Genomic DNA, 12,742 nt, shown 5'->3' on the forward strand with positions numbered 1-12,742 from the left:
TCTTCACTCAAAATGTCAACTTCTCAAATACATCTGTACATGTTTGAGATGCAATCCAACCCAAAATATGAGCGTGGACCATGCAAACAACGCATGGAAAAACCTTAGCAACAACCAGTTCACGTCAGCTCGCCGGCAAAGAAGAAAGAAATGAAGCATTCAGAGCAGGTTGAAGTCTGAACTTCTGACTTGACGGGAAGATTTCTACATATGTTGACCTCATGTTTAGGAATGTTGATCATGTTTAGCATAGATATCTGATATATAACCAAAAAAAGCATGTCCCCAATGATATGTACTATAAAAATGAGGACGATCTAAAAATAAACCTGTTACACACTGAAATGCAGTCATTTAAATTTTTTTTTTTTTTTTAAAGTAAGATGTCTAAAAATCTTCATTTCTTAAAAAAACAAATTTAGTCCCATTTCAACTTGAACGCACTGATGTCTATTAACTTGCAGCGTACCAAAGCCAAGCTCATTAGAAAGGGACATACTGCACACTTCAGCACGTCAGACCTCACAATGTGTTTGTTTCCGTCTTTATTCTGGAGACGTGATAAGAAACACACGCAGGCAGTAAAGAGTGATTTAAGGAGGTCAATATCAACAAACTGTTTCTAAGCATGACTACAAGACAGCCATTTGCCACACACAGGCACACATTTTCTTAACTAATACTTAACCTGTTTTGACATATCTGGCCATGAAGTCAACATAGCCCTCACCTACATACGAAAAAATAGCCTTTGAACTAAGAGAACACTATCCTCGACTTATGCTTGCCAATAAAACCACACACAAATCTTCGATCCAGGCCCTGTAAATCAGGGGGAACGCTGATCAAAGCAGGGCTGTGAATCTTACATGGCATATCCTGCATTCCACGCTAAACACATTCACATGCTGAACTCACAAGCATAGCACTTGTTTGTTGACCCTTTATCCATTTCAAGTGCTGAACTTTTTATTTTTATTTTGAAGCCGAATTCATCTGACCATTCCCTTGAATACAATCTCCAAACTGCATGGTGCTCACAAACAGGATGATTGGTCACTCTTTGTCATAATGTGTGATTCATTGTGTGTTTTGAGGAGATTTTTGTCTTTTACCACCATTTACTGAATCAACACTTTTGAGTATAGTGGACAAAACAAAATAACTGCAGTAGCACTGTGTGCAGCACTTATATGCTTATACTCAGGATTACCACCAAAAGTAAGAAAGGCAAAACAACGGGTGGCAAGCTCTGCACACCTGCCCAGTGGCTACCAAGTCAGGGTGCTTAAAATTGAAACTGCAAGTTACTGAAGTAGTTACCTAGTCAAAAGCACAACTACACAAGCAGCAATAATGTGAAAAGATCTAACAAAAGAGTTTATCACTACACTCAAACACATTTACTTCATCATGAACGGTCATATACCGGACAAGCCCCCAACATTTTTACAACTCAGAGATTGTTTAGGGGATGAAGGGAGTAACTTGAGGCAAAAACGAGTAGATGATTGAAATACAAGTACGAAACCAAGAATTTCTTTGAATTAAGTGAAGGAAATGTACTCAACTCAATTACAGTCAGTAACAGAAAACAAGCTCCACTACAAAAGAATCTGATCAATTCAACTAGAAGGGTTTTAAAATGCATGGGGCTGTACATAAGGATGAATGAATCCAACCCTTTGGAGGTAGCGTCATTTCTCATTGATTTAAAAAGTCCACAACCACTAACACACACCCCAAGGACTGGGGATGTTTCCAACAATTTTTGTAACTTTTAGATAACAAGTCTGACAGATACACCCACTTCATGCGATGATTGGCCAGGTGTAGGGGGGCAGAAAAGTTAAAAGTGGCCACAGTTCGATCTATCGTTTTTTCTTCTGTTTCTTCTGTTTGTGCTAAGAAAAAGCAAAACTAGTAATGCATTTAACAAAAGATTTTCACATTTCCCTTACACCTTGACTACACAGGAGGTATACAGGGTTGGACCCCAGTGTAGCATGAGCAGCAGGTTACAGCAGCAAGTTAATAAGTTCCCAAGTCCTCAACAACCCCAATCTGTATTGAATGTCAAATATATTGGTTGGAGGAGGGTTAAAACAGAAGAGTATATTTTTAGTTAGCCGCTCATAAGGCAGACAACTGAGAAACGTGGCTGAAACTCCTCATGTGTTGACAAGCTTTTATCCTTGTTTCAATGAATATCACAACAAGCTTTTTGGTCTCCATTTGCATGTTTAACAGCTATAAACACTTTATTCATGGACCATTTCGAGCGAACCCGCCCTGCAAAGTGGGGTCTGCGGCTCCAGAGCAGTTGTTAATCCAGCACCGCACAGCCTTCACTGTAAGCTTCTATTTCGTGAGAGTTCGAGGTCACTTAAGCTTACCTTTTGCAGTTAAATAATAGCATTATAGTTTGACAAAATCTATATTTTTTACCGTAGATTTATATGGTGCCCAAAATGTAGTGAAATTGACCTCAGTGTGACTTGGAATAATAGCAGGTCCTCTGTTAGCTCATAAAAGTGTGTTGTGCTTTATTGTGAAATGTAACAGAAACCCAATCGGTCACACATAAACACATGTTTGGCAAGAAAATTAGCCATGATTACTAACTAGCAACAGGCATCAAGCTAGCTGAAAGTCTTCTAGTGTTAATTTTGTACATTAATCAAACCAACCTGCCATGTTCTTTTCTGTTGTCTTACTTAACTTCTAGTGTCAGACCTGCACTTTTCAGGGTGGCCTTTCTCTCATAATTACTCACTCTTTCAGTTGGCTTTAGTCCCTGTGCTGTTTCCTGAAAAGAAAATCAATGTGTATACCAGCAAACAACTAGTTCCCTCCAGGGTTCTCATAAATTTGAACACTCTGTAGTCTGGCAGAGGCAAGGCTTGAGGAAGCCAAAACAGATGTTCCAAGATTGAAAAAGTGAGAAAAGAGTCATGACCCCCAACAGTGTGTTGGAGATCAGCGTCAAGCAGGTGTAAATGGAATTATAATAATGATGGAAATACTGTCATGAGGTACACTATCAACCCAGAAACAAAATCTCCTATGCTCAGGTGCTGCTGGATATACAACACAGAGCAAGGTTTCTTGTTTGTGACTATATATTCTGAAACAACATAATTGTAGACAGTTCTTTGATAAATGAAATGAAAGCACTCAAGCTATAACCAGTCTTCATTTATATTGTAAACACATGTAAATATACACAAGGTTATATACATATTTACATATACAGACATCACACTTGAGAGATCATATACGTGAGCTGTTATGCAGATGTGAGGCTTTGAAAAACAGAAATTGTTTGAGCACATGTCTGATTCATAACTCGCACATGAAGTAATTGGATCTATTATTCGGATGTCCTGTTTAATGTCCAGATGAACCGTCCATCTGAAACTTCTCAAGAGAAGTATACGGACAAAGCTCTTTGGCAGTCCGCCATGTGTTTTGGTTCACTTGTTTTGGATGGTCTTCTAATGTTTCCCTGACCTCTTGTATAAAAAGGGAGTTTACAAAATCTAAACTTCACAAGTATAAAAACATAAATCAATAAATATAAATACTGACAATATGGACTGAATGGAAATGCTTGGGGTTTGGCAAGTCTACCAGCATTCCTTTTTTGCTGCATCTCAACCTGCCAATGATGGAAAACTCCTTTTTTCCCCCTCTGAAGTTGACTGGTACTGAACATATCCTCACAGAGACATGCGGGTGTTAGATCAAATCAAACCTCTTTAAAATGACTTCAACTTTGATGTAATTTAATAAAAATCACGCTATAAAAACACTAAAACAAAGTCGGGTCACATTAAGTTGAATTCCACTTTGCAATAATCTCAGCCATGAAAGAGGTCTTGAAATTAGCACTTCAATGTGAGAGTTTTCAAAAAAAGGCAGCTTCAAAGATGTTCAATTGTGTGTGACCAAATTCCAAAATTATTTAGTAAGTCGTGGGGGACAGTCTGGAGAGTAATGAGAACATATTTCAAACAGAAAAAACACTGCATCAACAAAACACTGGAATTTAACCGGCAGGGATATGACGTACATACATAAGGAATCCAACTAAAAATGATCCACCTTTGTCCTCTAAAAGCTTATCTCTATGTTCCAAAATAAAACTGCAACCAATCAAAGTACCACAAATTGCATAGTGAACCTGGGTCTTTGAAGCCTACTGGTGGACTGCCAGGGGGCTTACCTGAGGCTTTTGGGGCCCGGGGGTCTGGGTGCAGGTGCCTCTTTTCCAGTTTATCCAGTCTTGCTGTAACTCTCCCTACTGTAACCTCCTGTTTTAACAAAACGTTTTAGTTTGGCACAATCCAATTGACTTTTTAATTCAGTGATTATTATACTTTTTAAAAGTATACCTATTACAAATGTCCATTTTATTCTGTAGGCTTTCAAAGTCGTTTAAGGATAAGATATTGTGAAACTGATGTGACTCAGAGGAATTGTCCTCTTATGCTTGATTGCAAAGTGTAACAGAAACCCAGTTAGTCACATTTACAGCAGCTAATGAGATTATCAACCTTATCTCCCGTAAATTACATTTACATGTGACTAATTTGCAGAAGTAAATACATCCAGCAATAAATCTAATAACACCTGAATTCAATTTTTTATCTACATGAAGAGCAAATGGAAGCAAATGAATGTATCTTCCAAGTCAAATGTTTAATTTGTTTTCCTAATGAATATAATCCGCTTTGCAACACAATATCCTTTCATTGCAACATGAGCATGATTCATGTTTTTTATGGTTATGCTAAGCCACCCACAATACTGGGTGAACGTAAGGGAAAGATTGTGGTTTTGGTCAAATACTGAAAATGTCAACAGTGACTTTAATACAAGACAGGATGTGTTTACTTTTAAGTATTTAACAGAAAACACGATCTTTCCCTGATTTTAACCAAAGTGCCTTTGTTGCCCAAACATAACCACACGCAGGACTCAAGATGCCAGCCCTAGTCTCCGATGTCTGAGTTTTAGTACTTTTGCACTTACTTTCAGACTGAACTAATGTATTGCAAAAATATGGTGTTTCTATGACTGAAAAAAATGTCAGTGAGCATATACACAGGCAGCAATAATGCTTCAAATCATATTTGGCAAAAAACTAATATAAAAACAGGTATATAAATTACATTTGTAGATGTTCTATGGAAAAACTCAACAGATAACACCTGGTTAACCAACACTTAATTGAATGCACAAAGAGGACACAAATGATATTGATACATTTTGTAAACCATTTCACAGATAAAAGCATCTTGACACCATCATGGCCATCATAAGCTTTTGCTTCTCACAAATGGAGCTTAGTGAAAGTTCAGTCAGGAAGACTCTCTTTTCATGACAGACGTAGTTGTTGCTAACTCTTCCCTGTATTATTCTATCACACCCATGCTCACTTATTTCCTGGTTGTCAATGTTCAGGTTGTAGTTTCAGTTGTCACCTGTCCCTCACGCTATCCAGTAGCACAATGTCTCACTTTCATCGTTAGCATATCATCTATTCGTGGTCTTTTTTAAATCTCTCTCTCTCTCTCTCTCTCTCTCTCTCTCTCTCTCTCTCTCTCTCTCTCTCTCTCTCTCTCTCTCTCTCTCTCTCTCTCTCTCTCTCTCTCTCTCTCTGTCTCCCCTGCTCTAGTCTCACATACAGCTGTTATGTGCACCCCACCACCTCCTCATCTCTACCCAGCCTCCTCAGGATCAACACTCCCATCTTTTCATCAGCCATCATTCTCATCCGACTTCATCAGCCTCACTACCACCAGTGTCTGGACTTCATGGGGGATCTATCTCGCAGCTGTTCTAGGATGATGTCCTCATGAAGTTCAAGCACCAAAGACTTTGTCTATCTCATTGCACATATATAATAAACATCTTTCTTTTCTCATTCGCTAGTCTCTCCTGACTGAAATATTCATCTTGCACTGATTGATAGGCGAGGGTGAAAGAATGGTGCAGAAGTGGCTTATCTTGATTTATTATGTTAGTTAAATTAAAGAGACATAAAGTCACATTGGGGATCTGGAGGATTTAAAAAGCACTAATAAGAATTGTAGTGTTGAACTAGCACTGTAGCTGGAAGGAGAACTGTTTTTCAGAAGACAAGATTTGCTCATCAATCATACTTAATCTGTCATGACATGACAACATTTCTCAATATGACCATTTTTATAGTGTCTCGTTGAGTTATTGGACTGCTATTACATACACTGTGGTATTTCCATTAAGGGCTAATGCAACTGTTCAATAACAGTGGAGCAAAGATACTGAGAACTGACAAAAAGAAGTGGTTGACCAGGCAGGGGTCCAGGGATTGAGAGTTGGCAGAGAGATTTAATCTATTTGGATAACCTCTCGTGTATAAATGGTTCTTTTCTTGGACAGTAAGCTGCTGCAAAGGGAGGTCATGGAAAATAATAACTGTGAGCCTTGCTGTGATGATAAAAATCAAAACGTTGCTTCAATCAGAGCAGCCTCCAGATTTAGATAAAGACGATAAATACACTACAAGAAACTTCTGGGCTGAGACGTTATCCTATATCTGATACAGCTTTGGCTGAGCCTATACATTTTTAATAGCCCCTGGTGAATATGTGCTTTTTTTTTAGATGATAACATATCATGTCATGACCCAAAATACACTATTTGCTTCTTGGAAAGAACAAAAATGCATCTGTTTGTCTCAAGAATTTACTTCAAATTTGGGGAGCCTTTACTCCATGACAGTTCATCTCACTTCTACTGCCACATTTATCAGAATAACCCAGTATCCATAGTGAATGCCTCGAGACCTTACAATTTAGGTCCACTGGCAACATTTGCCACTTTTCCACTATACAGTTCTAGCACTACTCGGCTCGACTCGGCTCGACTCGCTTCGACACGACTCGACATGGTTCCAGGAACAACCTTTTCCATTACAAAAAAGTACCTACTCAACGTGGGCGGGGTCGTCATAGCACGGCTCCGCGAAACTGCTGTGACTTCGTTTTATACGCGACACAAAACACATAAACAATGGAGGACATTGAGGCAGTGGTGTACTTGCTGCTGTTTGTGGCTTTTTGTCACACACAAAGCAAGAAAATTGAGCCATATAGCTCTAACGCTGTTGCTGATTCTTGTGTGGGACGGCTCATGACTCTTCCAGCGACAACTCTTCTGACCAATCAGTGGACGGCAGTCTGTTGACGTCACATTTAGTATCGGCTCGGCTCGCTTGGAACCTCACCAGAGCAGGTACTAAAAAAGTACCAGGTACCAGGTACTATCCCTAGTGGAAACGCAAAAAATACTGAGTCTAGTCGAGCCGAGTCGAGTCGTGCTGGAACTGTGTAATGGAAAAGCGCCAATTCAGTGCTGGTACAGGAAGTACAAGTATTGTGTCCTTTATGTAACAAAGCTGAAAGGAAGTGATGTGGTTGGGGTAGTGAATGTTGTATAGCTGTCTGACTTTAATGCATGAGTTTTTATCCTGTCACAGACCTGCGATTAACATTTTCCTTCAAAAGATGTGTTGTTAGATATATGCCAGTAGAGAGATGGAGACTGATATGGATTTAAACCACAGACATTGAGGTTCATTCCTGGCACCAATATTTGCATTTCTATTAACCAAAACCTCAAACTTTCCCAAACTTTAACCATGTGTTTTTGTTGCCTCACCCTCACCCTACCTTAACCATAGTTTATTTGCCTTAACCACAATATCTCCCAATCTTTAAACATGACGCAGTTGCTATGTGCTGTTTTTCAAAAACATTAGCAATAGAGAATATTCCCAGGGATTTTGTAGAATCATCCAACAATCATCAACAACAGGGTTGATCGAAACACCTGATGTTACTAATGACTATGAAGATACAAATTATATGTATATTTCATTCAAACAAACATAATAAATAAAAACATCATCAACTAGACTAACAAAATTGCCTACATAGTATAATACACCAATTACTGAACATTTGTTTTTGATTGTGGATGCAGTGTGACACTGAATACAAGATTTTATTTGGTATGATTCATCGATATCCAGTGAAAATTATATATCTCCAAATTTAGTAATTTCAAAATTTTCAGTGAAACTGAAGGATTCGATATCAAAACTCATCAAAGTCATTATTCAAAACTCATTGGATTATCTAAAAATGCATTGCCAGCCAAAAACAGGGCTGTTTTCTTGGCTCATGAAAAGTTGACATTCTGGAGATACGTGGTTTCTTCAGGACAGTGATATGATAAAACTATGAGATTACTGCTGTATTTTGCCCTGTAATCACAGGGCAAAAGTACAATCTTGAAATTTGGGTCTGAGGCTGAAAAAATCTCAGAATGACAAACAGACCCTGTGACAGCGGGGTAAAATGTCGCCAAGTATCCAACCACATGTTTCCTGTGGTCAAAACCCAACTTTGTTCATATGTTGAAGAGTTTTTCTTCAGGACTTTCTATTAGTCTGGCTGTACTCAGGGTGAGACTTTATTTGTTCTCTTAATGAGAACATGCAGATTGGTAAAAGCAAGACACAATGAGCTAATAATCATCACAAAAATGATGATTATTATCATTTTCATCAGCTTACTGTAAGTGTTACTTTGACCCATCACAGATGTAGAGGACCATGTGATGAAGTCACGCAGCCTGCTTTCTTGGGAAGACTTTCCTTCTCTGCCACAGTGAATGATATGAGCCATACAAATCCAAAATTACATTTATGATTTACATGGTGCCAACACAGGCACAAAATCAAAGCCTTCCACTGAATCATTTAGCATATTTATTTAGCTGGCAACTTAATGGGCAATCAAACCTGCGAACTCCTTCATTTGTATTTTCTGCTGACACACACTGGAAAGTGCAGAGCCAGTGACAGTCACACTCATTAGCAGGTTTTTGGTGGAGGCTCCAGAGCCTGTGGGTGGCCTGGAGCTGAAGAGAAGTGCTTTCTTTCTATATCTAACTCTTCTTTCCATGGAGACCTGAAGTCTCCAGTCACCCTGAATGTACCCTTTGCAGTGTCGGTGGAGATAAAAAGCCATCCAATATTTCAGCAAGGAGAAACCTTATCCAAACAAAGGTAGGGTAGAGTCATTACTTTCAATCAAAAGCACATGTTAAAAAAAAGGACACTCACTGGATTGAAAACACAAGCTTGTAAAGTGTGTAGCGCAGAGTTGGTGCTGAATAATTACTGCAGGTTTCTGCTTTTCACTGTCAAGAGATGTGAGAACATTATTTATTGTCTCTCACCACCTGAAATTGGAAAAGGGAATAAAATACCCATCAAATCAGAGCACACATAGATGAAAATACCTTTTAACAATTCCCTTTAGACTACATTCTTTGATTGTTATGATTAAGAAGAGTGAGGGGAAAAACAGAGGAAGAGGATAATGGTGTAAATGGCTATTCCTTTAACAGTATGCACCTTTTTTCACACCTTTTTGAAATAGAAATATTGAACATCTGGTTTACACATTAACATAAGAGGCCACTGAGACTTTTCCACAAAGTCTGTAAAATAAGCTAATGACTGAAGGAAAAACTGAACATGTATTATTTAATCATTTACAGCAGACTTTATACAGAGAGACAACAAATCAAACCCAACAGTTATTTTACAACAAGATTCCAGAAGACCTCCAAAAGACAGAAAATATCAATGTGTGCTGGTCAGTTCATAGTAGCGCCAGATGTTTAAAGCTGTACTATGCAGCATTTTCCTAAAAAATAAAAATGTACAGACTCATACAAAAACAATCGCTCTAAATCATCACTTATGACTCACTATAAGTGTTTGGCGGTGTATTTGTCTGCAGAGACTGCCTGTATTTTCTTATTTTCATATTATTTTTCTGTTTTAGAGGTATCATTGGGAGTTAACCTTTGGACGTTGGGTGAAAAGCCCCCACCCAATAACAGCGTGCAGGTGTAGGGTTGGGACTGGTAGCATAGCCACCAGGTTACATCACTGTCTCCATCTTTTTCCAGTGCTCCGCTCTTCTCTCTGTATCTGTGCCATGGATGTATAAAGAGTTGCAGGTCTGTGTGTCTGCTTGACTGCCGGGCTACACACAGCGGACAGGATGAAGTACTGCATCTATGTGGCGCTTTCCCACAGGGTGCTTTAGAATGTAACTGCCATGAAACAACCAGCAAATTACGTTATTATTGTATTTATTATGATCCATGGCTTTGTTCTTGCTCTCACTCTCTTCATTAACTCTCCAGCTCACCCAACCACCACTGCTATCTTTATCTCTTACTCTGTTTTCAGTTCTCTCTGGTTGAGCTGCGGAAGAGAGGCCAACTTTGAATGCTGTTTTATTTACAAACACCCTCCAACAAATCCTGCATCCTGTGTACCTTTAAACGGAAGATTTTTTTTATTTATTTACTGCAATAAGTAGAATTTATCTCGGAAAGCTGCATAGATGTTACATAAATGCATAGTGACAGTGAGTCCTGGGAAATGATTGCATAATGCCCGTAAATCACAAATAACACTGCAGTTGATATATTGTAGCACTGTAGCAGTTTGAAAGGCCACATAAACTTAACATCTGGTTCAAACTGCCTTTGCAACAAACTAAACGAGAACCTCAAAGTAGCGCCATGGCACTACTGCTAAGACAGTTTTCAACAGCTTAAATGTTTTGTAATATTGTCATTTGCAGCAAGGGGCTTTAAAAGTTAAGTTGAAATTTGTAAGTCCCCCTGGCCGGGGTCTTAAAATGTATTTTGACCATAAGGCATACTGATGAGAACAAGAGCGGCCCAACAACAACGCTGCATTTGATGCTTTTGCAAATTATAAGTCTCCTGTTTGAAATGGTGGAAAAAATATGTCACTCTCTGGGGAACAGACAAAGCGACTTGGTGAGGCAAAGTTGCCTCTTGAAGAGCTTTCAGCACATTCTCTTAAGTGGTGCGGACGGGGATTGCATTAAAACATTTCTATATAAGGTTCTACTGTTAAAATGTAATAAATAGAATCAAAGTGGCCTCTACCTAACCGAACATATCCTGCACATTTTCACTAGAAGAGGATCATATCAAAGCATTTTCTCTTTAGATCACATCTGCAATGCATCAGCCTATAATTGCTCTTTCGAAGACTTATTTGTACTCATGAAAAAATGTCAAATGCAGACATGCTTGGTGGTTTTAGTGACCCCTTCAACTGTTTCAGGGTCTATTGCATCAGTCCATCTTAAATTAGGATTATTTCAACTATATGATCAGTTGATATAGAAGTGAATAATCTCACAAGTACTGTATTTTGCAAAGTCCTACCTAAATGGTAATGTTTCTTTTTATTAGTTTTTTTATTTAATGTTAAATGAGCAGTTTCTTTCTGTGCTTCCTCTACTGGTTTGAAGTGTGCATGGCTCAGTTGTAAAAGGTCTTAATGTGTAATATATCATATATGTAAATACACATTAGGATTATTTTATATTTTATATGTTACATATTATTAGCAATATTTGAATCAAATTCTTAACAAATAATATGCATATTTGCTCATTACATATAATAACTGTTCATGGTTTTTTTTTCTCCAAACTTTATATTATTGGGAAAACCTGAGATTTAGAGGCTTTTGTGTTCAAATTATTCATAAAAGGAGGTGAAACAGTTATTGCTTTTTTAACTTAGCTTCCTAAAATGAGTACTGCATGTCTAAAACAAGCCATGCTGTCCTCTTGAACAATCCTTTTTTTAAATCTTACCTCAGCTATGCACTCTAATAGCAATTAAACTTGTTAAGCAACACAACAAGCAGTAATCAGTCCGGTGTAACCAATGATACAAAATACATTCTTTTATTCATCATCATTGTAAATACACAAAACAAATCAGTGGGAAGTATTCACACAAACAATATTTAGTTTAGTGGGATATAAATCTTAACACCATTTACACACCATTTATAGACTATTTTGGAAGTTAATGTGATTGTCTTTATGTCATCCATTCAATGCATCCAGTCTGTAATATCAGTCAAAGCTATCTATGCTTCTCCCCCCTTTCTATATGCACAGCTTGTATCATTTCCACTACATTATTTCTGTATCTATCCAACTGTGCTCATCCTATCTCATCCATTTACTCTTCTCACCTATATAATTTTTTTTGCTGTAATGTTTAGGATTCATATTTTTATTATATGTACATGATATACATTGATTCTTAAATACATTTTCATTGCTTCCAATCTATTTACAATATAAGAGCTTATTGATATTTTAAGTGATTACAAAATATGTGTACTTGATGCTCTAAAAATATTAAAGCAAAAAAAGACAAATGTGATATTATATTGACTATTTAGGTAACAACTGGTTGTTTAAAAGGAGTGGTGCACTGCTTCACATCCAGTACAACAAAACTGCACAGGATTTAGTGAGAGGAAAGTGTGCAGTCATATTTGAAAAACAGAAAAAAATAAAAAATAAACAGGACTGCGTCCCATCAAAAAAATGTTAACTCAAACTAAAAATCTTCTTGAGAACACAGGGTTTATGGAGAGTTGTTGTAATTCTAATCAATCTTCTCACTTCTCCATTCCTACTGGCTTTGAAAATGGAAAAAATTGCACTTCCATCATACCCTTGAATCCTGTGATTGAAAAAGCAGAACCATTCTCTGTCTGGTATCAGAACCACTAAGTCTGCAGTAGAGCACTACCTCA

The sequence above is a fragment of the Scomber scombrus genome, chromosome 2 (assembly GCF_963691925.1).
Source record: "Scomber scombrus chromosome 2, fScoSco1.1, whole genome shotgun sequence".
NCBI lineage: Eukaryota > Metazoa > Chordata > Actinopteri > Scombriformes > Scombridae > Scomber > Scomber scombrus.